The sequence below is a fragment of the Palaemon carinicauda genome, chromosome 1 (assembly GCF_036898095.1).
Source record: "Palaemon carinicauda isolate YSFRI2023 chromosome 1, ASM3689809v2, whole genome shotgun sequence".
NCBI classification, from domain to species: domain Eukaryota; kingdom Metazoa; phylum Arthropoda; class Malacostraca; order Decapoda; family Palaemonidae; genus Palaemon; species Palaemon carinicauda.
The window spans coordinates 252,609,648-252,636,086 of NC_090725.1; the positions used below are offsets into that span (position 1 = coordinate 252,609,648).

The 26,439-nt window shown below is 41.3% G+C and overlaps 1 protein-coding gene across 1 annotated transcript in view; it reads left to right on the forward strand.

Moving 5' to 3' along the window:
• Nucleotides 1–26,439, forward strand: part of LOC137638811 (uncharacterized) — a 239,634-nt gene that overhangs the window by 183,438 nt on the left and 29,757 nt on the right. The window lies entirely within an intron of this gene.

Below are 26,439 nucleotides of genomic sequence, written 5' to 3' on the forward strand. Positions count from 1 at the left end.
AAAGGTAGTCGTAGGCCGCCCTTTATAATACCTAAAATTTAGCCTTGAGGAGGCGGTGCTTAGGGCCAATGACATGACGCTCTGCATAAAGATTTCGACTTCGACAGTGGGATTACAATGTATAACAGGCCTTATAACACCTACTACTGTATTATTATTATTATTATTATTATTATTATTATTATTATTATTATTATTCTTGTTGTTATCAATAAGATCATTACTATAATTCTATTGTTTCTATAATATCAACTATTTATAGAAAATACCAAGCATTTTGTAATATTCTCTCTCTCTCTCTCTCTCTCTCTCTCTCTCTCTCTCTCTCTCTCTCTCTCTCTCTCTCTCTCTCTCTCTCTCATTGGAAGTGGCATAAAATGAAAATCCTATCCCACTCGGCAACAAATATTTGATACTTGCAATTAACGTATTTAAGATGGGTCAAGAAATGCCTGTATGCTTATATCTTGTTAGAGGTTTTCGCTCACTAAAAACATACACAAAGTAAGGCGAAATATAATCCTACAGACCCCTGTCTCACCATTATTCCAGTACCCTTATCTGGGGGAGACTTTCCTTTATGTGAGGAATAAGTCGAGTATCCATTTCGCAATTGGCATGAACAACACATTGAGGAAGTACCGAAGGCGTTATTTACATCAGCTGCAACACAACGAACCATCTTTTCCTTAGGCTGATGTAAATGTGATTTCCAAGCCACTTTTAATTCAAATCTATAACAACCTTTCGAATACCCAATTCACCAAATGAGTTTTAGGTACCTAGTCTTTACGTGGCAGGAAGTCTCATTATTGGTATTCCAGTTTAGTTGATTCTTTTATGAATAACAAAATATCACCATTACAAATCTCGGCGAGTTTGCTGGGAAATGGACTGCTTGTGATTCAATTAAAGATCTCGCACGTACGTGCATAAATATAAATTCTTATTATTTTATTATTATTATTTTACTAATTTTAGAAGAATCGTCGAATACAAAAGTACAAGTATAAAATTACTTATACTTTGAGCTTGTGTTACGAACTCTAGTGTTTAACGTTTTTATTAGTCTTTTAATAATGCGGTATTGTCTACAGTAGGCCTACTTCCCTGCGATTTCTGTATTAGTATTTTAGCATTGTTTTGTCACGGTCTAGATAGAGCCAGTGGTTTTGAATCATTTTCTGGCTCTGCTTATCATCGTTGTAACCTACCCACTTGAAACGTGAGTGGGGCTCTTAATTTTCTCATTGTAGGATCATCGGGCTACGCTTGACGTGCACCTCGCTGTTGATACGTGGGTTTCTTCCTTAATAATTAGGAGTCATCACCTCTTGCGCATCGTTTCCCAACTACGATTACTGCACATACTTCCTGACTCGTTGTTGTTGTTTTTGTTGTTGTTTTTTTATGCATAGAACTTGAACATATGCAAAGCCTTAGTACCTACGGACAAGTTGTCATTAGTAGTCAAAATTAACCCTGACAACACTTCATTCCTACAATATAGTCTTATTTGAATTGCCCTTATGTAACTTGCCTCTTTTTTTTAAATTCTAGATCTTTAGCCCTCAAGTTTCCTATGTTAACGTGAGGATTTCTGCTCTCAGATGCCTGATCTGTATTTCTCTCCTTAACTTTACGTAACACAGCCACTACCAATATCATAAACTCCGATGAAAAGAGACATCAAAGAGATAAATGGTCATCAATTGAAGAACCTCTATGGAAAATGCTGAAGTAGCTGCAATGAAAAAAAAAAACAGCGTTGTGAAAATGGAATGGAAATAAAAGATATTAGAAGTTGGAGGAAACATGACCATGAAAAAAAATAAGAAAAGAATTATAGAGAAGATAGAGAAAACTATAGAAGAAAGAGGTGAACAAATTTAGATTCATGGAAGGAAATGGCCCACACCTTTATATCAGAGAAACGGATATGGATAAAGCAATTCTTATAATGAAGGCAAGGTTAGACAAGCTCAAGCTAAAAGCAAATTTCAGGAGAAAATACACAGATAATGTGTGTAGCCTATGCAAAGAAGATAATTTAGAATGTCCAAAATTAAGAGGGTTAATGGAACAATAGATAATGTTGCAAAATTCTAGCAGCGATCTGGTTCTATACACAGTAGGGCAATGCATCTGAAATAATTAAAAAAAATACCCAACTTACCAAATACGCTGCCAAAAACTGATAAAAACGTAGTATCCCAAGTGATTCAAGGTCGAATGGGATAAAGATTAAGATTTTCATTAAAAAATATGGTGCAGGTAAAAAAAAGCTTAATAATAGTAAGATTATAAGTTTGGAAGCCCTGCATCTATCTGTATTGTGATAGTGGCCGCAAACTTATTTTACCTCGTGAGCCGTTAGGAACCAGGAACTTGATTTGTTCTTGTACACATTCATAGCTGCACTTAGCTTTAGTGAATCTCAATACCGTCATTACCTTCAGTTTAGTAATTGCATTATTTTATGTTTCCTTGGCTATAGGATCTTATATTTTTTTCGAGTGAGTTTTATTTCAAATATATTTTTATTTCCACCTGTATTTCATACTGTTTTTATCACGTTTACCACAGCAGTCATGAGATGTCCATATCTGAACTTTTACCAAATCTTGCACTAAGGTGTTACTTTCTGACATTGTGTTATCGTAAAATAGCCTATTTTTATAGTCTATCCTGTTTTTGTAGACCACATAGTTTATCTGTTTTAGCTGATAACCCCCAATATGGTGTGGCTGTGGGTTGTTCCAGTGTGCCGTTCAATTATACTTGATTTTATACCACCCAATTCCATGATTTCTTTCTCTTTAATTCTTTTTCTATATTTCCACATCGACAAAGATTGGATATTACATTCCCGTAACTTTAACGTTTCACACTTCATTAATTCCACTATTACTTTCCTTCTTGTAAGCTCAATTATGACCTGTTTCATTATACCGCTCCTCTTAGTAGTTATATCCAGTTACTTTATGGAAATTGTTATTTGTTAGTTTACCTTGTACGTATTTATCCTGTATGCTTTACTTCCTGACCTTTCTGGTTTGATAGTGAAGGTGAACCTTCTCAGAATTTCCTGACAATGGCAGCAGGTTATTGCCCCTTCAACTCATTCTGTGCTGCTGCCCTGAAATACTGTCATCTGCTTAGATTATCGCATCTATTTGTACATCCTTTATGACTGTTACACCATTGTGGCCATATTGTATTCACTTTATCTGGTATAAGGCACAATTCTATACCAAATGTACATTGCATCATCCACTTATTATTTCTTTTCTTACATAACTTTTTAGTTTGTGTTTGACCCCTTAAATTGTCCATGTTAGACTTTTTTAAGAAATAGCGAAAGGTTAAAGTTCCAAATGCAATTCCAGTATCCTTACTTGTAGAATAAATTTGTTTTTAAACCCCTAACTAAATTGACAGATCCATCGTGTGAATTATAACATGAAATGAATTATAGAATTCAGAAGTTTTGAGAGAATTTTAAACCGTTGCAATTTAGTAAATCCATCAGAAAATTGTTGCCATACAAAGACCAGATTTGAAAATGATGGGTTTGTTTGTGCTACTATTACGGTGCTTAAAATGGGCCATGAATTTTGGATAGAACGCAGTCCAAATGAATATTTAGTAAAAGAAATTACAGGTAAATTTTGAGGCCGCGGAAAGGACTAGACAAGACATGAGGTCAGAGTTCTTGATTTGACCACGAGTGTATGATTCAGTTATGAGGAGAGGCCACCTCTTTCTTCGTTTGTTTTGTAATGAGGCTTGGTAATCCCAAATGGTGGTGTATGGCACGAATGAGAATCATCCCAATTTTATTAGTCTGTTCTATGCATTATACGATTCAGGACATATTGGGAATTTCATGTCAAGTAGAGGGTGGAGTGTGGAAGCTACTAAATTACACTATGCTCTGTGGGCCATAAAAACTTTGTATTTTCATATTGTTATTCCACAATTGTTTGCTCTTGTTAACAACTACTCATTAATGAAAATGTTTAACTCTCCATCTTAATTTTAAAGACTGCATTGTCAACTTTCTGAGTTTACACTTAACCCTATCTCATTCTTTCTTGCGTTTTTTATTCTAATTCGTTTCATATTTTTTTATATCTTGGTATTCTTCTCGTGCTTCAGTTATCCCCTACGCTAATCTCACGACATCTTTCACGAGTTGAATCTAGTTTTGTTTAGGTTTTTAAACATAACTTATTTTTCCCTTAGCTTTTTGTTCGACACCTGGTTGTCATCCCTTCAAATGTGTTTGGATCCCTTTGGGGTTTAAACCTTAGGAAAGTTTATTGAATTCCGCCATTCGTGAAAAAAAAAAGTGTCCAGAACAACTCCATAATATTAGTGGACGTGGAACGCTGCATTCTGCTTTGATTCCATTGCCACTGTCCTGTCTTTAAAATGTATTTTTTTTACATGCACTTCATTTCGGGATTGTAACATTTGATGCAGTCACTTGTTTCCTGTTAGTTGAATTAAACAAATATGAAAATTTTATTTCCTTGATTTTGGCTGGCATTTCCGTTTCAGCATCGCCACCGTAAATATACTAATGAAATCTTGTGTTTAACTTCTTACTGAGATAACGATTCTGACATCATATTTAGTAAGTTAGAATTTCTATTCGTTAGAATTTTTTAATTTGAACTTTGAGTTTTTGACAAAAAATTAAGGCCTTCGTGGTGTAACATCTCAACATATTTTGCTTTATTTTTTCATGGAAATGAAGAAATAACAGAATGCCAAATTTGATAATCTGAGTAGTTTCGACGCATGCGTTATCCTTGCCTCTAGAACATCAATTGTTTACTTGGTGATTAAGTTACTAGACCACAAGGACACTTGATTATGAAAGGTTCACATAAAATTTATAGGGGAGTGAAGTAGATTCATGTTTATCTTTCGTTTCCTCCATGAACCGGCTGAATAAGGACGACAGGATTATATCATTGTGAAGGACACCATCCTACTTTCACTGTAGCCAAAGGTTGTCCGAATAACTTAGTGACGGTGAGAAAATTCGGGGTCAATGAATCGGTACGCACTATGAATATGGTGATACGGACCCAGAGAGAGATGGGACAGCGTTACTGAATAAGCTGATGGTAATTCCAGTGAATTAAGTAAAATATTCAAGATAGATACAGTATATGAGTGGTGAGGTGAATATTACGGTTAAAGACAACGGCATAAGAAATACAGTCATCTCATATTCATCATCAACCTGGCTATTGTTTTAGACCTCACGTATATCCTTGGGATGTTATCGGGATTTCCTGTTGATGTTGTTAATGCTTTTGGTAATCCATTTGTTTTTGTTATTCTATGGGTTATAAGTAAGCTGGCTGTGTACCACCTTGGATGTTGTTACATGAGGAGCCAGTGTTAAGCGACTCACTGAATTGTCTTCAGTATGCTTTTAAAGGGAAATATGAGAGAGAGAGAGAGAGAGAGAGAGAGAGAGAGAGAGAGAGAGAGAGAGAGAGAGAGAGAGAGAGAGAGAGAGAGAGAGAGAGAGGGGGACGTATAGTAATACCGTTTTAATCGGATATTAGTACTGTACAGTGTATATGTAAGAAAGAAAGGGTATGCTGATTATCCAGAATTTAATGTTGAATTGAATAAAGATTTTCCAGCTATACTAGTGTTGCTCAATTGAAGGAGACTTGCCTCATTCGTAGACTAAAGACTTGCCAGTGTCTTTTTGAAACCGTTTTAGATGAAATATCTTATTTTAGGTCATTCTAATAGATTTTTAACACCAGTTTTACTCAAAATATACAATTGGTTGCTTGTCTGTAGATTAATCTTGCTTTACTTTTAGGGCTGCTTTTCTGGTCTTATACAAAAGTCATTTTATCGTATGCATTCCAAGGCATTCAGAATTTCACACAGCATATTTCTCATTTATTATCAAATCCACATTATCGAAGCACTTAGAAAACAAGAAAGTCTTCCATTTCCTCTTGGAAGCACTAATATCTCCAGTCTTTCGGATGTCAAATGGGAGCTTATTGTATAGTCTTGGAGCTGCATATTTGAAGGCTCTAGAGCCAACCATAGACATATATCTTTGGTTCTAATAGTTTGAAACCATCTTTAACTAACTCCTGGCGTCAACACAATTTGTTGGGTGCACAATATGTAGCAATTCTCTTAAATTTTTTGGACGTCCGGTTCTGATAACTTGATGGGTCATTATACATATTTTAAACTCATATCTCGCTTTAATAGACAGCCAGTGCAAATCAATTAGTATAGGAATGATCCTTTCTCGGGGTTGGACACCTTTTATCAGTTTTGCTCCTCTGATTATTTTTAGTAATGTCTTAAATTGCAGTTTTGGTAGATTGTGCTAAATAGTTACAGTAGTCAATCATGGTAATAATACAGTTTATCACATTTTCTTTATAGTGTGTTCATCCAGGTACTTCTTTATAAAATGAATGTTTTTAAAATGATATCAAGCAGTTTTTTACTACATTATTTATTTGGGCATTGAAAGATAAGTTACAGTCAAGAGATATTCTTAGAGCGCGAACTTTATTAGATATCGGGGCAAAGTTGTTATTTATGTTTATTTAAATATCACCTAAGTTTCTTAGGCTTTTTTCCCTCCTAAGCATTATAAACTCATTTTTAATTTCATCTAATTTTAGTTGTTTGATTGCCATCCATTCCCTAATACTGGTAAGAATTTGGTTTAGAGTTTCAGCAGTGTTGTCTATATCATTTTTGTAGAATTTCACTCCATGCCTTTGTAGTGTTTTTTGGACAGATCAATATCATAGTTACAGAATAAGATTGGACCCAGTACATTATTCCCCTGAGGTACCCCTCTGTTTAATGGTTCATATGATGAATAAGAGTTTCCAATCTCCACACAGTAGTTTCTGTCATTTAAGTAGTCTTTGGAAGTACGAAATACTACTCCGTATGAATTTTAATAACTAGCGGACACAGGCCATATTTAATGAGAGGTTGGGCCCCCATGACTGTCAGGCTTTTGCTAACTCTGTCCCAGACTCGGGTTCTCAGAGTAGGATTACTTTCAGAGGCTCGTGGTGTGATGGCAGAACGTCCTTACCGAGAGTGTTGTAGGGGACTCAGCTATCTGGTGATAAAAATGGTTACAACTCACACGCGGAACTAGCAAATTTAAAAGGAGGGGCGGGGGGCATGGTCATAGCTGCTTGGGGGCCGGGGTCGCTGTAAGCTTCCCGGAAGCTTATTCAATTCTAAGCTATTTTAAAGCTATTTTTCATGTTTTTTAAACCATTTTCACTTTATAAGCAATAACAGCATTCCGATGGAATATATAAAAAATTTCAGCAGTAATCTCTGCAATTAATATTAGTACATGACTATACATTCCAGGGAAACCTCATCAGCTGACTGCCTCTGAGTTATAACTGTAATTATTGGAGCGTCTGCATCCTTCCGTTCAACTATCATTCAATAGCAATTCTTGACTTCGAATTGTAGTTAGTCTCCACTTCTTCCAACTTGATTCATATCAGAAAGGTGTTTTCTGCGGAAACCCTTGACCGTTATCTCCGCCGCCCTTGGGGACTATTGCTCCTGACGGCATTGCCGTTACTGGCGACAGGGTTAGTACTAGTCTATGGGAGTGGATATCTGTACTAGTGCCTTAGGGCACATAGGACGTTGGCGGCAAAGTCGTTCCCCCCTGAAGTTGCCGGTACTAATGGCAACGCTGGTATCTAAAGGGCACATGCCGTTTTGTCCTTTTTATCTGAGACCGTCTTACCTAAACTAATATGGGTTCTCAGCTGACTGTATGTGAATTCAACTACAGATTAACATAAAGGCCTTACTCCTTCAATTTTTTAAGCTTCTTTATGTATGTTGGGCTTGGCAACTCCTTTTACGAAAGGTTTTTGAGGCCCCTGCATGAAAATAACCACTATATATGGTTATTGGTTTTTTACCAATTTGTCCATTTCCCTCTGAGAGTGTGGATTGGATAGAGGGGTGATAACTCTATAGGCTAGTTCCCACTCACGGGTCTTCCCTAATTGAGGTTATCAACTCGTTGTTATAGCACTCGGCTTGCTATAGATTCTTGCTCATTAATCGATGCGTCGATTGCTTAAACTATTAAGTTTACCCCTACCGTTGCCTTCTAATTGGCCATTTCTCTGCGGAGATATAGGAGCGAAGGTTCTTTCCATGAGCACCTCCCCTCCCCCCCTTCTTTGGGACTATAGCAACAGACTTTAAGGAGGCTATTTTTTCCAATCTCACATTCTTCAATAGGGGAATGTACATTTCGTACTTTATCTCCTTTCTCACCAATTGGATTTACACACAATTTGGGGATTACTATTCCCTTAATTGTTAACATGGAATGTTAATAACCCATTTCTTTCTGCTTTTGGTGACTGTTAGAGGACGTAGTTCTCATTTAAACCTCTTTCTCCTCACAGGCAACTCACAGGCGGTGCCTGTGACGGAGATGCATTGTTGAGTGCGGATTTGTGTCAGGACGGTGAGGCATCCTTATGGTCCTGATACATGCCACACACATGCGAAGTGTCAGAGGATGAAAGGTCCAGTATCGTACTGGGACCATCAGGATTGCAGTGTATGTAAGGATCTACTTCACTCCAGATGGGTCTCGAAGCATATCTCCGATGACGACCACGTGTTCTTCCCGCGGTCCCTTCGTATCTGGGTAAGAGGATGAGGTAGGTCTAGAATTCAGTGGTGTCTACCACTTTAGACCCCACTACGACAACGGCCTCCCGGTTTACGGTGACGATTACTTCTCCCGTGACGGGGGCTGTTCCTGCCCTTTTTTCCTCCCAACATCTTCTGCTGGGTTCATGGAGCCCCTCAGTTCCCGAGTAGAACTGAGGGTAGAAGAGACTCTTTAGCTGTGGTAAGCAGCTCTTCTAGGAGAAGGACACTCCAAAATTAAACCACTGTTCTCTAGTCTTGGGTAGTGCCATAGCCTCTGTACCATGGTCTTCCACTGTCTTGGGTTGGAGTTCTCTTGCTTGAGGGTACACTCAGGCACACTATTCTATCTTATTTTTTTTTTCTTCCTCTTGTTTTTTTGAAATGGTGTGTTGGGCAGGCTTAATAGAAGGGCCATGGATGCCTGGTGGTTTATCAAGAGGTTGTCTTTTTCTTTTTCTGATGATTTTTCTTCTCAAAACCATCCTTACTGTCCTCCCTTCAGTTGAAGTGGCTATCCTGGAGGGTATTTAGCCTTGCATGGTGTATCGGCTCCTCCATGTTGACCAGTTTTTCCGACTTTTTACTATAGTCTATGGGTATCATCAATCACTTTGTTTATAATTCTGTACGTATTGTTTTTGTTATAATTCTTGTTAATCTAGTTTTTAAGTATGATGTCTCTTTTTTATTTCTATTAATTCTTATGCTGTCTGGAGACATTGAGCGAAATCCCGGACCAGTACGTCCTAGATTTCGTCAATGTCGTCTTCTGTATTGCAATATTCGTGGTCTTCATGCAAATATCCAAGACCTTACAGTTGCGTCCAGACAGTATGATATTCTTTTGTGCTCAGAAACTTTGGTTTCTAATATGAGGCACTCATCTGAGCTCCTTATAACTGGTTTTAAGAAGCCAATAATGTTGAAACGTGATGCCATCCCTAGGGCCAGGGGAATGGCGGTGTATATTAGGACCAAGTACCCTGCTTCTCATAAGTCCTGCTATCAATGTGGATGTCATGAGATTCAGGTAATAAAAGTTTGTGGCAGGCATAACAACTTTTATTTGTGTTTGATCTACCGGAATCCAGACATAGATAATTCTATCTTCGATTGTCTTCTTACCATTATGGCTAAGATACAAGAAGATGATAGAAAGGCTTCTTTTGTCTTTGTTGGTGATTTTAATGCTCACCATAGGGAGTGGTTAAGTTCTATCTCTCCTACCGATCGCCATGGCTTAAGAACTTTAGACTTTGCCTCTGAATCAGGCTGTGAGCAAATCATAAATGAAGCTACTCACAGGTCTGGTAATTGCTTGGACCTCGTATACACTGACTTCCCTGGCGTTATAACTAGTAAGGTTGGTTCTCCAGTCGGGACATCTGATCATGCCTTGATTTCATTATTAGTGAAGACTGAGCAGCCTGTCCCTGATATATCATATTCTTGTAAAATCTATATGAAATTCCAAGCAGACTGGAATGGGATTTTACATGATCTTTTGTGCTTGAATTGGTCACAATTATATAATAGTGTAGATCCTGTTGTCCCTTTGAATGAGAATCTAGTCAACATAATTGATAGGCGTATCCCTTCTCGTGTGCTAAGGTACCAAGTGAAGGACAAACCGTGGTTCAATGATGATTGTAGACGTGCTTATTTGGAGAAACAGGAGGCCTATCATCTTTGGAAGGGTAACAGATCAGATTTGACCTGGAACAACTATTCTCAGCTTCGAGCTTTTGCTCAGAGAGTTTATGCCTCAACTGAAAAGGAGTACAATTTAACCATAAAAGAAACACTTTCTGGTACAACTCAGGAACATAAATGGTGGTCTACCCTTAAATCTGCACTCTTTGGTGTAGATGCAACAGTTCCTCCTTTACTTAAACCAGATGGCTCAGTCACTCACTGTCCAAAGGAAAAGGCAACCCTTTTGGCTGATGTTTTTGACAGTAAACAAAGTAATGAAAAACTTGAACTTCCTCATTCCTGTTTTCCTGAGGCTAAACTAACTAGTTTAGCTTTTCGATCTCGTGAGATTAAAGCTCTGTTGGTGGACCTTGATGATTATGGAGGTGTAGACCCAAATGGTATTTTTCCTTTGTTTTTTATAAAGACAGCAGATTTCTTAGCTCCAAAGTTATCTGTTATTTTGGGCAAGTTAGCAAGAAGAGGAGCTTTTAGCACTAGTTGGAGAATTGGTAATGTTACTCCTCTATGTAAATGTGTTTGTGGTAGCTCAAGTCCCACTGATTACCGGCCAGTTTCCATAACTCCCATATTATCTAAAGTTTTTGAACGTCTTCTGGCAAAACGTCTTAATAGGTTTGCTGAAGGTAATCATCTACTTCCTAGTTTGCAATTTGGTTTTCGTAAAGGCCTTGGAGCATGTGATGCCCTTCTTACAATCTCCAATGCTGTACAGAAATCCCTTGATTGTGGTCGGGAAGTTCGTATGATTGGCCTTGATTTTAGTGCTGCCTTTGACTGTGTTAATCATGAGGCCCTTGTTTTCAAACTGAAACAGTTGGGAGTGTGTGAGTCGTTTCTTAGCATTATTATTGATTTTTTAAGTAATAGATCTCAAAGAGTTGTTGTTGATGGGCACCATAGTGATTATAGGAATGTGATATCCGGTGTTCCACAGGGTAGTGTTCTTGGCCCATTACTTTTCATACTATATACACATGACATGTGGTTTGGCCTAGAAAACAAGCTTGTTGCATATGCAGATGATGCTACTCTCTTTGCATCAATTCCATCCCCTGAATGTAGATCTGGGGTTGGTGAATCCCTTAATAGAGATTTAGCTAGAATTAGTGCATGGTGCAAATTATGGGGTATGAAGTTGAATCCTAACAAAACTCAAAGTATGATTGTAAGTAGGTCAAGGACGGTGGCTCCTCAACATCCGGATCTCAGTATTGATAATGTTTCTTTAAATATGTATGACTCTTTCAAAATTTTAGGTGTGATTCTCGACAGTAAATTTACTTTTGAGAAACATATAAGGTCTGTGTCTTCTTCAATTGCACAAAAAATAGGCTTATTGAGAAAGTCTTTCAAGATTTTCGGTGATCAATCTATTCTGAAGAAGTGTTTTAATTCTTTCATTCTACCTTGTTTTGAGTATTGTTCTCCTGTCTGGTGTTCAGCTGCTGATTCTCATCTTAATTTGTTGGACAGAAACTTACGGTCTATTAAATTTCTTATTCCTGATCTAGATATTAATCTCTGGCACCGTCGTTCAATTAGTTCATTATGCATGTTGCATAAGATTTTTCATAACTCTGACCATCCTTTACATTCAGATCTCCCTGGATAATTCTATCCTGTTCGTAATACTAGGCAGGCACTTAATTCTAATAGCCAGGCCTTCTCCATCTCGAGGCTCAATACTACGCAGTACTCAAGAAGTTTTATTCCAGCTGTTACCAAGTTGTGGAATGATCTTCCTAATCGGGTGGTTGAATCAGTAGAACTTCAAAAGTTCAAAGTTGGAGCAAATGCTTTTTTGTTGACCAGGCGGACATGAGTCGTTTTATAGTTTATTTATGACATATTTGTTTTTGATGTTGTTAATAGTTTATATATGACATGTCTGTTTTGACGTTGTTCCTTTTTTTAGAATGATTTATTGTTAATTTGTTCTCTTCATTTATTTATTTCCTTATTTCCTTTCCTCACTGGGCTATTTTTCCCTGTTGGAGCCCCTGGGCTTATAGCATCTTGCTTTTCCAACTAGGGTTGTAGCTTGGATAGTGATAATAATAATAATAATAATACAGTCCTTGGACACAGAGCGTTATTTCCATTGGCTTTGGTTGGAATTGGTAACAAAGGCCACCACAGCTCAGGAATTTCTTCCAAAAAACAACACCTTATCTGGAACAGTATGTAGTATGTATAAGACCTTCTGAAGAGAAGAGTTATCTGTTGTTTGAGATCTATGAGATTTTAAGGTCGTCTATTTTGCGTGTCAGAGAAGGTTTCGAGCATATCTCAAATTTTTCTCGCCTTGTCCTTTCTAAACCTGTTTGTTCAGTCCGACAGGTTCCGGATGTTGACTAGTTCGCAGATACGGACCTTACCATACCTGGAGGCTTTCACTGTCTCTATAGATCTTACCAACGTCTTTGTATCTTCCGATAGGTTGACACTTCTCCCCCTACCTTGGTTTCAGCCTGGAGAGAAAGGGATACGTATTCAGAGCTATGCCATTTGGGCTCAACATGGCTCTGAAGATTTTCACGAAGTTTACTGACGTAGTCATACAACAACTTCGGGAGAAAGGCCTTCAAGTAGAGGCGTACCTGGTTGACTGGCTAGTGTGAATTCCCTCGACACTGAGTGCTCAGTAGAAGCCACTCGAGTTGTACGGTTCCTCCAGTCCCTTGGATTTCAGGTCAACTTCAAGAAATCAAGACTGGCTCCAGCTCAAGATTTCCAGTGGTTGGAGATTCGTTGGGACCTCAAGTCTCACTTCCTATTGATTCCTCCCTCCAAGAGAAAGGAAATAGAAATGTCAGTCAAATCCCTGATCAAGTTGGGGATGATCACCAGGCGACACTAAGAGGTGGTTCTAAGATTTTTACAATTCACCTCTGTAACGAACCCTGTCCTCAATATACGACTCAAAGATGCAAGCAGATTTTGGGAAAGGAGAGCGTCCAAAGATCTTTGCGACCATCAGAAGCTGACTCCGGTTTTACTGCACAAGCAGCTTAGACCATGGTCCACCGGCAAAAGTATTTCACAGACGGTGCCGTTGCGCTTTCCTCCTCCAGTAGTGACACTTTGTGCGGATGCCTCGTTGGATGGTGGGAGGGGGGGGGGGGGTTATAACCCACCCAAGAAAGTGCAAGGATGTTGGTCTCAGAAATTTCAACAATTCCACATCAATATTCTGGAGTCCATGGCAGTCTTCTTGTCCCTCAAGAAATTATACTTGAAGGAGAACATTCATATCCGTCTAGACCTCGACAACAAGGTGATAGTCCATTGCAAGGGTCAAGATCTCCTTAAATAAACCACGTAATGATAGCCGTCTTTACGTTGGCTCAAATGAAAGGGTGGCACTTGTAAACATTCCACCTTCAGGGAGATCAAGACCCTGGCCTTCAAGTGGATCTGTTTGCGACGAGTCTCAACAAGATACTTCTCTGCTAGGTAGCACCGAAAGTGGATCAAGCAGTAGAAAGCATGGACGCAATGTCCCTGGATAGGAATCATTGGACGACGATTTACTCATTTCCACTGTTCAACCTCCTCATGAAGGTTTTGGACAGGCTTTGATCTTTCAAGGGACGGCAGCTCTGGTGGCTTCTCTGTATCCAAAGAGCAACTGGTTTCCCATCGTCATGGATTTGAACCCCAAGTTGGTGCCGTGACCAACCCGATTCTGTCCCAAGAGGACCAGCAGGAGATTATTTACGCCGTTTCATGGAGATCGAACAACCCTCATCTCATGATTTTTGCACCACTAGCCCTGGGAAAAAAGTTCTAAATTCAACGTGATAAGGGTCTATTTGCGGAAACTATGAGTCGTCTAACACCATGACTCAGTATGAAATGTCATGGACGAAATGGGTCAAATTGGTATAAGGCAAAATCCAGGGTTGATTACTATGGATTTTGTTTAGGTTTCCTGCTTGCTTTGCACATTTAAGGTCTAGCTTCCTCCGCAATTTCGTTGTACAATTCGGCCCTCACTAGACCTATACTATACGCCTTTGATGTCGACTATAACTCGGATCTCTTCAACAAAATTTCGAAGGTTTGTGCAAAGCTGCGGCTGTCGGGGCCACCGAAGCCTATCTCTTGGACCTTGGACAAAGTTTGGCAATTCGCTTTGGACATAGACAATCAAACGGCTTCTATTCATGATCTCAATCAGAAAGTCATCTTTTTAATTGCGATGGCTTCCGGTGCTCGGGTTAGTGACATTGTGATGCTTTCTAGAGACGATGACCACATTGAATTTGTGGATAATGGTGAGGTTGATTTATACCCTGATCCCACTTTTCTGGCTAAGAATGAACTTCCCTTTAAACGTTGGGGTCTATGGAAAATAGTTCCCCTACCAGGTGATCCTTCCCTGTGTCCAGGCATATACTGGTTGGAAATCCACTTGGGTTTTCTTCGGGAATTATCTGAAGCAATTGGGGGAGATACGCCATTTTGTGGTGGCTGCGGGAAGTGTTATCAAACCCGCTGCAACGACGTACCCCACAATGCGTCCTAGGGCACTCCTTCAGCTTGTTATTAGCAATGAGTAAACAGTTGGTTTTTGCTTCAAGGAAAAAAGGGAAAAATGTATTTCATCATTTCCCTTTCAGGTTCACACGTGTCTTTCCGTCGCTGTGTGTGTTCCTTCAGTGCTACAGCCTAACTGTCTAAATGGTAGTTAAGCTATATCTCATTTGGTTCGGGTGATTACCCCTTTCTTTGTACAGGATCATTTGTCTATTGATCAGGTTTATCTTGTCATAACTTCCCTATGGTTCCTTATGTCATGTATTTGTCTCCTTATGTTACCTTATGTCTGGGTATGGACGGGATGTACAAGTATTTACTTTGAGAAAAAATTTTCCATGTGTGGTTAATGATGGTTGCTCGTTAACCTTGGCATTGATTCTTGTGAGTAAAAGGCTGTGAATTGTTACATGCCTTTTAATTTTACGCCCTTCTATTATAATTACTGTAGTGGCATTAACTTTACTGTGCCTTCTCATTATTAACCTTCCTGAACATAATTGGATTAGTCTCCTGGCGGGTTTTGGTTCCATACGCCTCGCCTATGATGCCTCCTTTAGTTTCGGATTCCTTTAGGTTCCCAACACTAGACTTAGGTGAATTTCCAATTGAAGAGGTTGGTCCTTTGGTCCTTATTTCCTCTTTGTCGGACCATCATGCTTGTCAATACTTGACGAAGTAATCCTGTAAGTGCATTTCAGTATTGGGACCTCTCTCTTTGAGGCTTCCTACCGAGGCATAGGTAATACTCTGGTACACTTCCATCAGGACGACATGGCTCGAGCCCTAAAAAGGGATTTTGACGTAGGAAAAATCTATTTTTGGGTGAGATAGCCATGTCGTCCTGATGGCCCACCCGTTACGTTGTCCCTCCCCGATGCCTCGTTGGATGCCGCTTCTCACGGTAGTTACGCTGCTATGTGGAATGAGGTTATCAGAGACGAACAGTACTATGAAGGGAGAGGATATGTAATGGCTCCTCACCTATCCTTCTCCTTAGATTCCTAGACTGGGTTAAGTCTGTTTGGGTTGCAGATATCTATGGTTATCTATGGATACGTAACCGGTTTTTACACGATATCTTAGGATAGTCGTTCCGGGGGTTAGAACCCTGTGATACCTGACGGTAATTCTCTTGTAATATCACTCGCAGAAATGTACAGTAGGAAGTTGCCGGAAGGAACACTATCAGGACGACATGGCTATCTCACCCAATAATAGATTTTTCCCACGTCAAAATACGTTAGAATATGTAGATCACCGGATCCAGGTAAGTGGTTGATTATTACCACGCGAAGTGCAAGAGACAACTTCTTCAAGGTGAAGAGGTTAGTAAACCAGAAAATCAGTAATGTCCATAGACCAGAGATATCTCGCTTCGGATGTAACAGTTTTCTAGTGAATACCAAGACTGATGGACAAGCTGTAATGGTTTTTAATCTTAGGCTTGATCCTGATGGAATAATAAATCAAATAAAACCATGGATATATATGAGCTGGATGAGAAAGAGGTTTTGGAAATGTGTCCAGCTGTGATTTGGAAGGTATTTAAAGTGCCCTGATCTTCATTGATTATTTTAACTGCGGTGAATTCTTATTTGCCTCCAAACATTGTTTTTGACAGTGAAATTGTTAGAGTTATTATTATTATTATTATTATTATTATTACTTGCTAAGCTACAACCCTAGTTGGAAAAGCAGGATGCTATAAGCCCAGGGGCTCCAACAGGAAAATAGCCCAGTGAGGGAAGGAAACAAGGAAAAGTAAAATATTTTGAGAACAGTAACAACATTAAAATAAATATCTCCTATATAAAGTATAAGAACTTTAACAAAACAAGAGGAAGAGAAATAAGGTGGAATAATGTGCCCAAGTGTATCCTCAAGCAAGAGAACTCTAAGCCAAGACAGTGGAAGACCATTGTATAGAGGTTATGGCACTACCCAAGACTAGAGAACAATGGTTTAATTTTGGAGTGTCCTCCTAGAAGAGCTGCTTACCATAGCTAAAGAGTCTCGATTACCCTTACCGAGAGGAAATTGGCCACTGAACAATTACAGTGCAGTAACCCCTTGAGTGAAGAATAATTGTTCAGTAATCTCTGTGTTGTTAGTTGTATGAGGACAGAGGAAATTATGTAAAGAATAGGCCAGACTATTCGGTGTGTGTTTGTAGGCAAAGGGAAAATGAACCGTAACCAAAGAGAAGGATGTAATGTAGTACTGTCTGGCCAGTCAAAGGACCCCATATTCTCTAGCGGTAGTATCTCGATGCGTGGCTGGTGCCCTGGCTAACCTACTACCTAAAGTATTTGCCCATATAGATCAAGAGTTTTCAGTATTTCAATTGTTTTGTTTACGGGCACTCCTCTAGTATTTGTACTAGGAATAAGATCTGTAGATCTTGTGTCCAACCTGAGCATGGGGAATGTTCAACACCTGTAGTGTGTGAACTGCAAGAGCATCAAGCCCGTGGTAAAGAATTCCCTGTATTAAAGAAAAAGCAGGAGGCATTGCTGAAATCTATTGCAGAACACGTCAGTGTCAGACACACAAAGAAGTTATTAGCAAGATCTTATTATTATTATTATTATTATTATTATTATTATTATTATTATTATTACTACTTGCCAAGCTACAACCCTACTTGGAAAAGCAAGATGCTATAAGCCCAAGGGCTCCAACAGGGAAAAATAGCCCAGTGAGGAAAGGAAATAAGGAAATAAATAAATGATGAGAATAAATTAACAATATATCATTCTAAAGACAGTAACAGCATCAAAACAGATACCTGTATGTCCTATATAAACTATCAACGTCAAAAACAGATATGTCATATATAAACTATAAAAAGACTCATGTCAGCCTGGTCAACATAAAAACATTTGCTCCAACTTTGAACTTTTGAAATTCTACTGATTCAACTACCCGATTAGGAAGATCATTCCACAACTTGGTAACAACTGGAATAAAACTTCTAGAATACTGTGTAGTATTGAGCCTCGTGATGGAGAAGGCCTGGCTATTAGAATTAACTGCCTGCCTAGTATTACGAACAGGATAGAATTGTCCAGGGAGAACTGAATGTAAATGATGGTCAGAGTTATGAAAAATCTTATGCAACATGCATAAAGGGATTTTGACGAAGGAAAAATCTATTTCTGGGGAGAGACCTGTGGCACCCGGTGCAAAGGGGTCCTTCTAATACACTTTTCTGATAAAATCTTCCAATTATACCAGAGAAAGATAAAAGCATGGAATGCAGAGGTTACAACCCTCGCGCGAGCACCTTGTGGGTGTCGTGTATAAAGCAAAGGCGCGTGAAATCCACTATTCACAGGTTGTCTTCCATTTAGTTAATTCCTTCGTCAAAGGGATGGGCCGATACAAAGGCCCTAGCCAACCTACCAGAGTCACGCCACCCACGCCCCGACGCGAGCGCCATCTGATCAACATCCTTCTGTATTGGACATGATGGCTTGGAAAGGAAAGGGTGGGATCGTGTAAAATAAAAGGGAGGGGTTTCACCGGGCGCCACAGGTCTCTCCCCAGAAATAGATTTTTCCTTCGTCAAAATCCCTTTTCTGGGTCGACCTGTGGCGGCCGATGAAAATGTACCAGAGAATGCCTTCCAAGCCCAACAATAACTACTAATTTAATGAGGGGAGAGAAAAAACACCATGTAAAGAAAACCATATATAATTAAGGTAAGTAAGCATAAATCATAAACTAGCCACAGGGCATAGTGAGTGTAAGGCTAAACAAACATGATAACAGGGAAGCCTCCGAGTATCAGAGTAAACATGCAACAAAACTGACATGGCTAAGAATACCCCAACACTAAAATTACGGTAAACATAATAAAGGGATTTTGACGAAGGAAAAATCTATTTCTGGGAAGAGGCCTGTGACGCCCGGTGAGAGAAAGGTCCTTCCTTATACCTTTCCTAATATAAATCTTCTATCATATTAACCTAATATGTAATAAACTTAGGGCTAACGAACCACCAAGGAAGCGGCGTCGTGGTGCGAGTGGCGGGTAGGAGGGAGAAGAAAAGAGATGGATGAAAGGAAGAACAAGAGATCACTGGGGAGAGATACGGCTCCCAGCTGCAACCGTTGGGTATTTAAGGGCCTGTAAGTTCTTTAGATAGTGGCGTTTGAAGACCATAGGAGATTTCCAACCCGTGTACTTTTTAAGGTCATCAAAGTCCATATTTTGGAAATAATTGATGGAGGTAGCTACTGACCGGATATCATGAGCATGGGGAAATGATCCCGGATTGGCTTGTTTAATGAAGTATAGGATCTGTTGCCTAATACCCTGTATGGAAATGGTGCCTCCTTGTTTTCTGATAAACAAGGGGCCAGACGATCGGGTAGCAGTCCTGGCTAAAAAGGCCCTGAGAGTAGTGACTGGACATAGAGAAGTATCTTGGAGAAGAGGAATAATCTTCCAAGGGGACCACCTATTTTGGGGGTCTTCGTTTTTAGCTAGGAACGCCCTGTCTGGAGAAAGAAGTACTTCACCTGAAGGGAGGAAATCTATGTTTTCTGAGTTTCGTGAGAGAGCTGCTAGTTCTGAGATTCTAGAACCCGAGGCCAAAGCTGTTAGAAATAAAGTCTTCCTAAGAAGAGTGATATAGGAGCAGGATTCGTTGTCCGTGTCGGAGGCAAGTTTGAGGACATCATTTAGAGACAAAGAGACCTTTTGTGGACGAACCGAAGGTCGAAGCCTAGCACATGCTTTTGGAATAGACGAGAAATAAGACTCCGCCAGGTTGATGTTAAACCCAACCAGGAAGACTTTCCTCAGAGCTCGCTTAATGGTGGTTATAGTGCTAGCTGCTAGGCCTTTGTCAAATATGGACCTAAAGAAGGAGATGGCTAAATTAGGAGTCATAACCGAATGGTCTGAATTCTTCAAGAAATCTGCTAGTTTCTTAACTGCCGAATCATATTGGCGAATCGTAGAGTCCCTTTTGTCTGATTCTATAAAGAGGACATTATCCGGGTTGATGTTTGCATCCTTACGAGCCGCAAACTTCATGAAATCCACAAATTTAGGGTTTTGGCTATCCTTGAGGAATCTGACACAGTCCGAGTTTGGACCACTTGGGTCAGTTTGGGGAATGGGATCCGGAAGGGACGGAGTTTCAACTCGAGGAGGAGAGGAAACCAACTGCTCTTTGGCCAGTGAGGTGCCACTAAAGCCACTGCCCCGTTGAAGGAGCGGAGTTTGTGTAAGACTTTCAGTAGAAGATTCACTGGAGGGAATAAGTAGATCTTCTGCCAATGGGTCCAATCCAGGGTTAATGCGTCCATGGCATAAGCCTGAGGGTCCAGGTTCGGGGTCACATAACATGGGAGTTTGTGATTGAGTTGGGTCGCGAATAGATCTACCTGGAGACCTGGAACCAGCCTGAGTATCCACCGGAAGGAGTGCATGTCCAGGGACCATTCCGATTCCAGTGGTCTCGTCCTGGATAATGAGTCTGCTATCACATTCTGGACTCCTGCTAGGTGAGTTGCTGACAGGAACCAGTCTTTGTCGGCTACCAAGGCGAAGATAGTGACCAGGATCTGATTCAGGTTGGGTGATTTGGATCCCCCTCTGTTGAGGCAGTGGACTACTGCCGTGCTGTCTGAGACTACTCTGATGTGGGTCGACCTCGGAGGAGAGATTCTCTTCAGGGTCAAGAACACCGCCATGGCTTCGAGAACATTGATATGGAACTGCTTCATGGCGGGTGACCAAGAGCCCTGAAACATCTGATGTTGGGAGTAACCCCCTCATCCACTCAGAGACGCGTCGGTATGAATTGTCACTTGTGGAGAGGGGAACTGTAGAGGAACCGATTTGGAGAGGTTCCTCCGTTCGGACCATGGTTGTAGTCTCATTTTTAAGACAGAGGGGATCTTCGAGGTCTTGTCTCTTAAAGGTATTGTCGCTCTCTTTCTCCAAACTCGATTGATGTCATTGAGTTTGGCTTTTAATTGGAGATCGGTCAGTGAGGCAAATTGGAGAAGGCCGAGGATTCGCTCTAAAGCTCTTCTGGACACCTGTCTGTGTTTGAGAAAGTTCCTGACCTTGGAAGCTATCTCCCTTACCTTCTTGGGAGGAAGGGAGAGCCTGTGCTTTGAAAGGTCCCAACGGATGCCTAACCATTCGAAGTGGCTTGATGGTTGTAGGCGAGACTTTCGGAGATTGACTTGGAAGCCCAGTTTGGCGAGAAAGTGGAGTACCTTCGACGTAGCTCTGTTGCATTCCTGGTTCGACTGGGCCCAAATGAGCCAATCGTCCAGATAGGCAATGATCTGTATCCCTTGGTTTCTGAGTTGTTCGAGCACCGTCTCCCCCAGTTTCGTGAATATCCTGGGGGCAATGCTGAGACCGAAGGGCATGACTTTGAATGCAAAGGCTTTCTTGCCGAGACGGAAGCCTAGGTAAGGAGAGAAGTTTCGAGCTACTGGGACATGATAATAGGCATCTGTAAGATCGATAGAGGTGGTGACGGCCCCACGGGGAAGTAAGGTCCGTACCTGAGAGATAGTCAGCATACGGAACTTGTCGCAAAGGATGTAAGAGTTTAGTTTCGACAAGTCCAGAACTACCCTCAACGCCGACGAGTCTTTCTTCGGGACTGTAAACAGGCGGCCTTGGAATTTCAGGGATCGAACCCGTTTGATCGCTTTCTTCTTGAGTAACTCTACGGTGTACTCTTCCAGGATGGGAGTGGGTCTCTGGAAGAAGGTCACTGGTGGAGGAGGGGATCCCTGTGACCATTTCCAACCCAAGCCCCTGGATATTATGCTGTGAGCCCATGGACTGAAGGTCCAATGGTCTCGGAAGTGATAAAGTCTCCCTCCTACCGGCATCACATCATTGGGAGGGAGTGAACCTAGGTCCCCTCCCTCCACTGGCACCCCTTGCTCTAGGTCCGCCGCGTTGGCGGAACTGTCCTCTACCTCTGAAACTTCCTCTCTGGTGTCCACGAAAGGAACCGGAGGATTCGTAGGCAGGGTTGTATGCAGGAGAGGACATCCAAGAGTGGTTGGGCTGTGTACCAGGGGTAGCAGTGAGGTAGACTACCTGCTGAGGGGGAGCCGGTTGTTGAGAAGTCGAGGCAGCGGAAGACTGTGGCGACGAGTTACCCCGGACCGTCTTGTAGGGACTAAACCTCTGCTTCTTCTTGAAGAACGTCTGTTTCTGGGGTTCGAACCTCCTTTTGGCTGAGAGACCCCACCTTACCTGCAAATTTTGGTTTGCCCTCGCCGTGTCCTGAAGAACCTTATCAACTTCGGTCTGAGGGAAGAGGGTCTTACCCCAGCAGGAGGACGCTATCAGCCTGTTCGGTTCATGTCTGATGGAGGCCTCAGACAGAACGAACTTCCTGCAACTAACTCGAGCCGACCAGAAGTCATGGAGGTCTATTTGGTAGGACAGCAGCTGGTTCTTTGTGGCGACTCTGAACAGCGTTTCCTTTGGGTAAAGCGATGCTAAGGACTCCATGGAGGTGATGGATTGGAGGGACCTAGCTAGTCTAGTACGGGTCTCGAACTCAGTTTTGAGAAGACTCTCTATTAATCTGGGAAGCTTCTCAGAGAAAAGAGTAGAGGCACAGTCCGGGTCTAGCTTCCCCACTGTGAAGGTAGACGCCGCGTCATCCCAGGTTGCAGAGGTACCCGGAATAAGCAAAGAGGTGGGGTCCGTCTCTTTGAGAGCCGGCATGGAAGAGCCTTCCTTGATGGCCTGTATAGTCAGCTCTGTGACTTTGTCTATGAGCGGCAAAGAGATGGAGGCCGCTGTCGTAAAAATAGTGTAGGCACCTTTGTGTGGGGTGAGCTTGGAGTTAATACACCCCCACTCTGATAGTGTTCTGGCCCAGATAGCCTGGGCCTGCTCTTTTGGAAATATCACCGTTTCCTTCGGTACCTTGTCCATACGGACCAATGCATGTTCCTTTAAACGTACGAAGCCATTGAACGGGAATTCTAGGCCCGGGGGGTAGAACTCCAGGTCCTCTAGAGGGCGGGTGCCTATGCCCTCCAGAGTTAGGGAATCATCTAAGAATGGGGCATGCAAGGCAAACCGCCAAGGATTGTTTTTATCGAAGGGCGGTAGCTTCGATGCGTCTGGGGCGGAAGGGGAAGGAAGCTGAGTTCCGGCGCGGATCAGAGTAGTCATCATATCCTTAATCTCTGTCATCGCCCCAGACTGATGTTGAAGTTGTTCTCTGACCAAATCTCTGACCAGTTTGACGGGGAAGAGATCGCCCCAGGGTACCTGAAAGCCACCCGTTGGTTTTGTCTTGGATTTGGTAGACTTAGCCTTTTTAGGAGTCGTGGTTTTACGAGGAGCAATATGAATATCAGGAGCTGTCGAGGGTCCGGGGACCGGTGACGTTGATACTGGCAAAGCTGAAGACTTATAAGTTCGAAGTGGCTTCACCTTGGGTCGTACGGAGGCAGAGGGATCCCGAGGAGAAGCCTTAGAGTTATCAAAACCTAGAAAGGAAGAGGTAGAAGAGGGAGTAGGAGTGAAAAGGGTTTCCACCAACTCGGCACCACTTACCTGCTCGTCCCTGGGTTCTACGTCTATATCTAGATCTGCCACGTCCAGCGGTATGAGGGGTTCGTCCTCCGCGGAAATGGTGGCCTTGACTTCTTCAATTAAGGGGGCAGCAACTTCAGGGGAGACTGCAGCAGTAGTCGAGCCTGGGAAGAGACGGGAGGCCATGTCTCCATCGAGCAGATAGCCCGACACCCAAGGACGAAGAGTAGCCCTTGCTGATCGAAGAGAGTCATCATCGGCCTGAAAGATTTGCAGTGATTAGTGATGCAAGAGGGGGTTTGCTCTCCAAAATATACTGTGTATATCATATTAATGGCTAAATTAGTGTCTGCCAAAGAGAAATAAGGAACAAAAGGAAAACCCACTTACATCATCGTTCAGTAGAATTGAGGACAGCTCGTAACAGAGCGAGCACAAATCCGGGAACCAGACCATATATTGGGCCTGTCCCGGTTCCCGGATAAAGGGGATGGAGCAGTGTGCATGGGACCGACAGAGGTCATGCCCAACGGGGTCGTTAAACGAGGCAGGGCATCCTTGGGCAGTACAACGGACCTTCTGTAAAAGAAAGGAGACATGAGTCTTGGTGTCCCTTGAAACTCTGATAAGGGGTTAAAAAACCCTATTATTATAGAGCTCCGGCTCTCACTGAATTCCCTTAAGCTCCAATATTGTATTTAACTAATGTCTGAAAATCACTTTTTAAGATGATACAGCCCCATACCATTGCTGGTGCTTTTATATTCAATTGTTTGCATTTAACTAATGTCTGTTAATGACAGAAGAATAAATAATCTAAAGCAATCTGCCGACCTCTGAGGGTCGGGGAAGCAGTGACAGGCCCTTAAAATAAATATAAAACACAAGCCTTAGCTAAAGGCAAGGCAAATATAAGTGTGAAGTTTATGGGCGACCTCCGGTGAAGCCGGAGGGCGATGAGATGTCCTGAATAATTCAATTGTGGCTAATAATTCAATTGTGAAATTTATAAAACACAAGCCGCAGCTAGAGGCTAAGGCTAAGATAATAGTATTTACGATCTCCGGTGAAGCCAGAGGGAGATGAAAGGTCCTGAATAATTATATTGTGAATAATAACTCAATTGTAATAACAATGGCTATTGTGTGGATATGGCCGTGGCCTGAGACCGTAGTAAGGGCCACCGGAGGGTCGTATCTAAACAATATGAAGCCCGTCCCATGTAAGTAAACAATATATAAATATAACAATAGATCTAAAGTCATTGAGAATCCCTCATGGCGGAGTAGAACTCAAGGCGGAGTGGAAAAAAAAAAAGAGTTCATAACTATTCCCAAGCCGTAACGGGGAGAGGACGGAACTCGGACCTAATAAATAACGCTAACTATTGAAAAGTAACCAAAATTAAATAACTCGTAAGTTATCATACACCCGTAGGGGGAGAGGTGAGGGAGGGAGAACCCGTTGAACGCACAAAACGGAAAACGGGAAATCCGCTCTCCCACCTGAGATAAGAAAGAAAACGAGAGAAAGGGGTAACTCGTGACTGCGAACAGAAAACGGGAACCCCAAGCTCTCGCTCTCTTGGACACAAAATCAGGACTAATAAGCACACAACACTATTATAAACGTATAGAATAAAATTGTACATGAAGATAAGACTACGAACGAAGAATAGCATCTGCTAAAACCCAAATTAAATAGAAAAGTCGAGTGACGAACGCCCCGGTGGGGCGGGTACTAAACAATAACAAAGCTAGAATGCTAATCTTGTTCGTAGGCTGGACTTGCTAGCAAAAAGTACCATGAGCATAATAACGATAAAAATAATAACGGTTCAAAAGGCATAAGGCCAGGGACTTGACCAAGAACCTAAGTGACAGAGTACTAAACGGGCAGACTAAGATGAATTCCCCAAGACAAGAGAACAAACAATGGCCGCCGTGGAAGGGCCAGACGGGAATGATAAAACAGACTATACTGGATATAAAACAAAAGCCCGGTACTACAAAAAGCTGTCAAAACAAACTATGGTACTTAACATTGGAATGGGTGAAGATGGAGCTTCGGACATGACGAAATAAATCCACGAGTGTGAAAATAGCCGAGTGCACCACAAAAAAATCCCACAATGTAGCAGTCCAAAAAGAAGGATTTGGTTCAGATGGCGCTCGCGTCGGGGCGTGGGTGGCATGACTCTGGTAGGTTGGCTAGGGCCTTTGTATCGGCCCATCCCTTTGACGAAGGAATTAACTAAATGGAAGACAGCCTGTGAATAGTGGATTTCACGCGCCTTCGCTTTATACACGACACCCACAAGGTGCTCGCGCGAGGGTTGTAACCTCTGCATTCCATGCTTTTATCTTTCTCTGGTATAATTGAAAGATTTTATCAGAAAAGTGTATTAGAAGGACCCCTTTTCACCGGCCGCCACAGGTCGACCCAGAAATGAACTAATTGAACGACGGTGCCAAAGATTAATATCTAGATCAGGAATAAGAAATTTAATAGACCGTGAGTTTCTGTCCAACAAATTAAGATGAGAATCAGCAGCTGAACACCAGACAGGAGAACAATACTCAAAACAAGGTAGAATGAAAGAATTAAAACACTTCTTCAGAATAGATTGATCACCGAAAATCTTGTAAGACTTTCTCAATAAGCCAATTTTAAATATTAAACTTAGCCGGTGAATATATCCCTTTTACCCCCACCATAAGGTTAAATTTCGAGCACATTTTGCTAAATAATTTTTTAAAATTGCTCTAACAAGCTTAGTTTTTGTCCTAGAAAGGTCAGGTTGGTCTCATTCTTTTGGAAAATGCCTGAAGTTTCTCGTAAAATTATCAAAAATATGTGAAAATATGTAATTAACAGTGTTT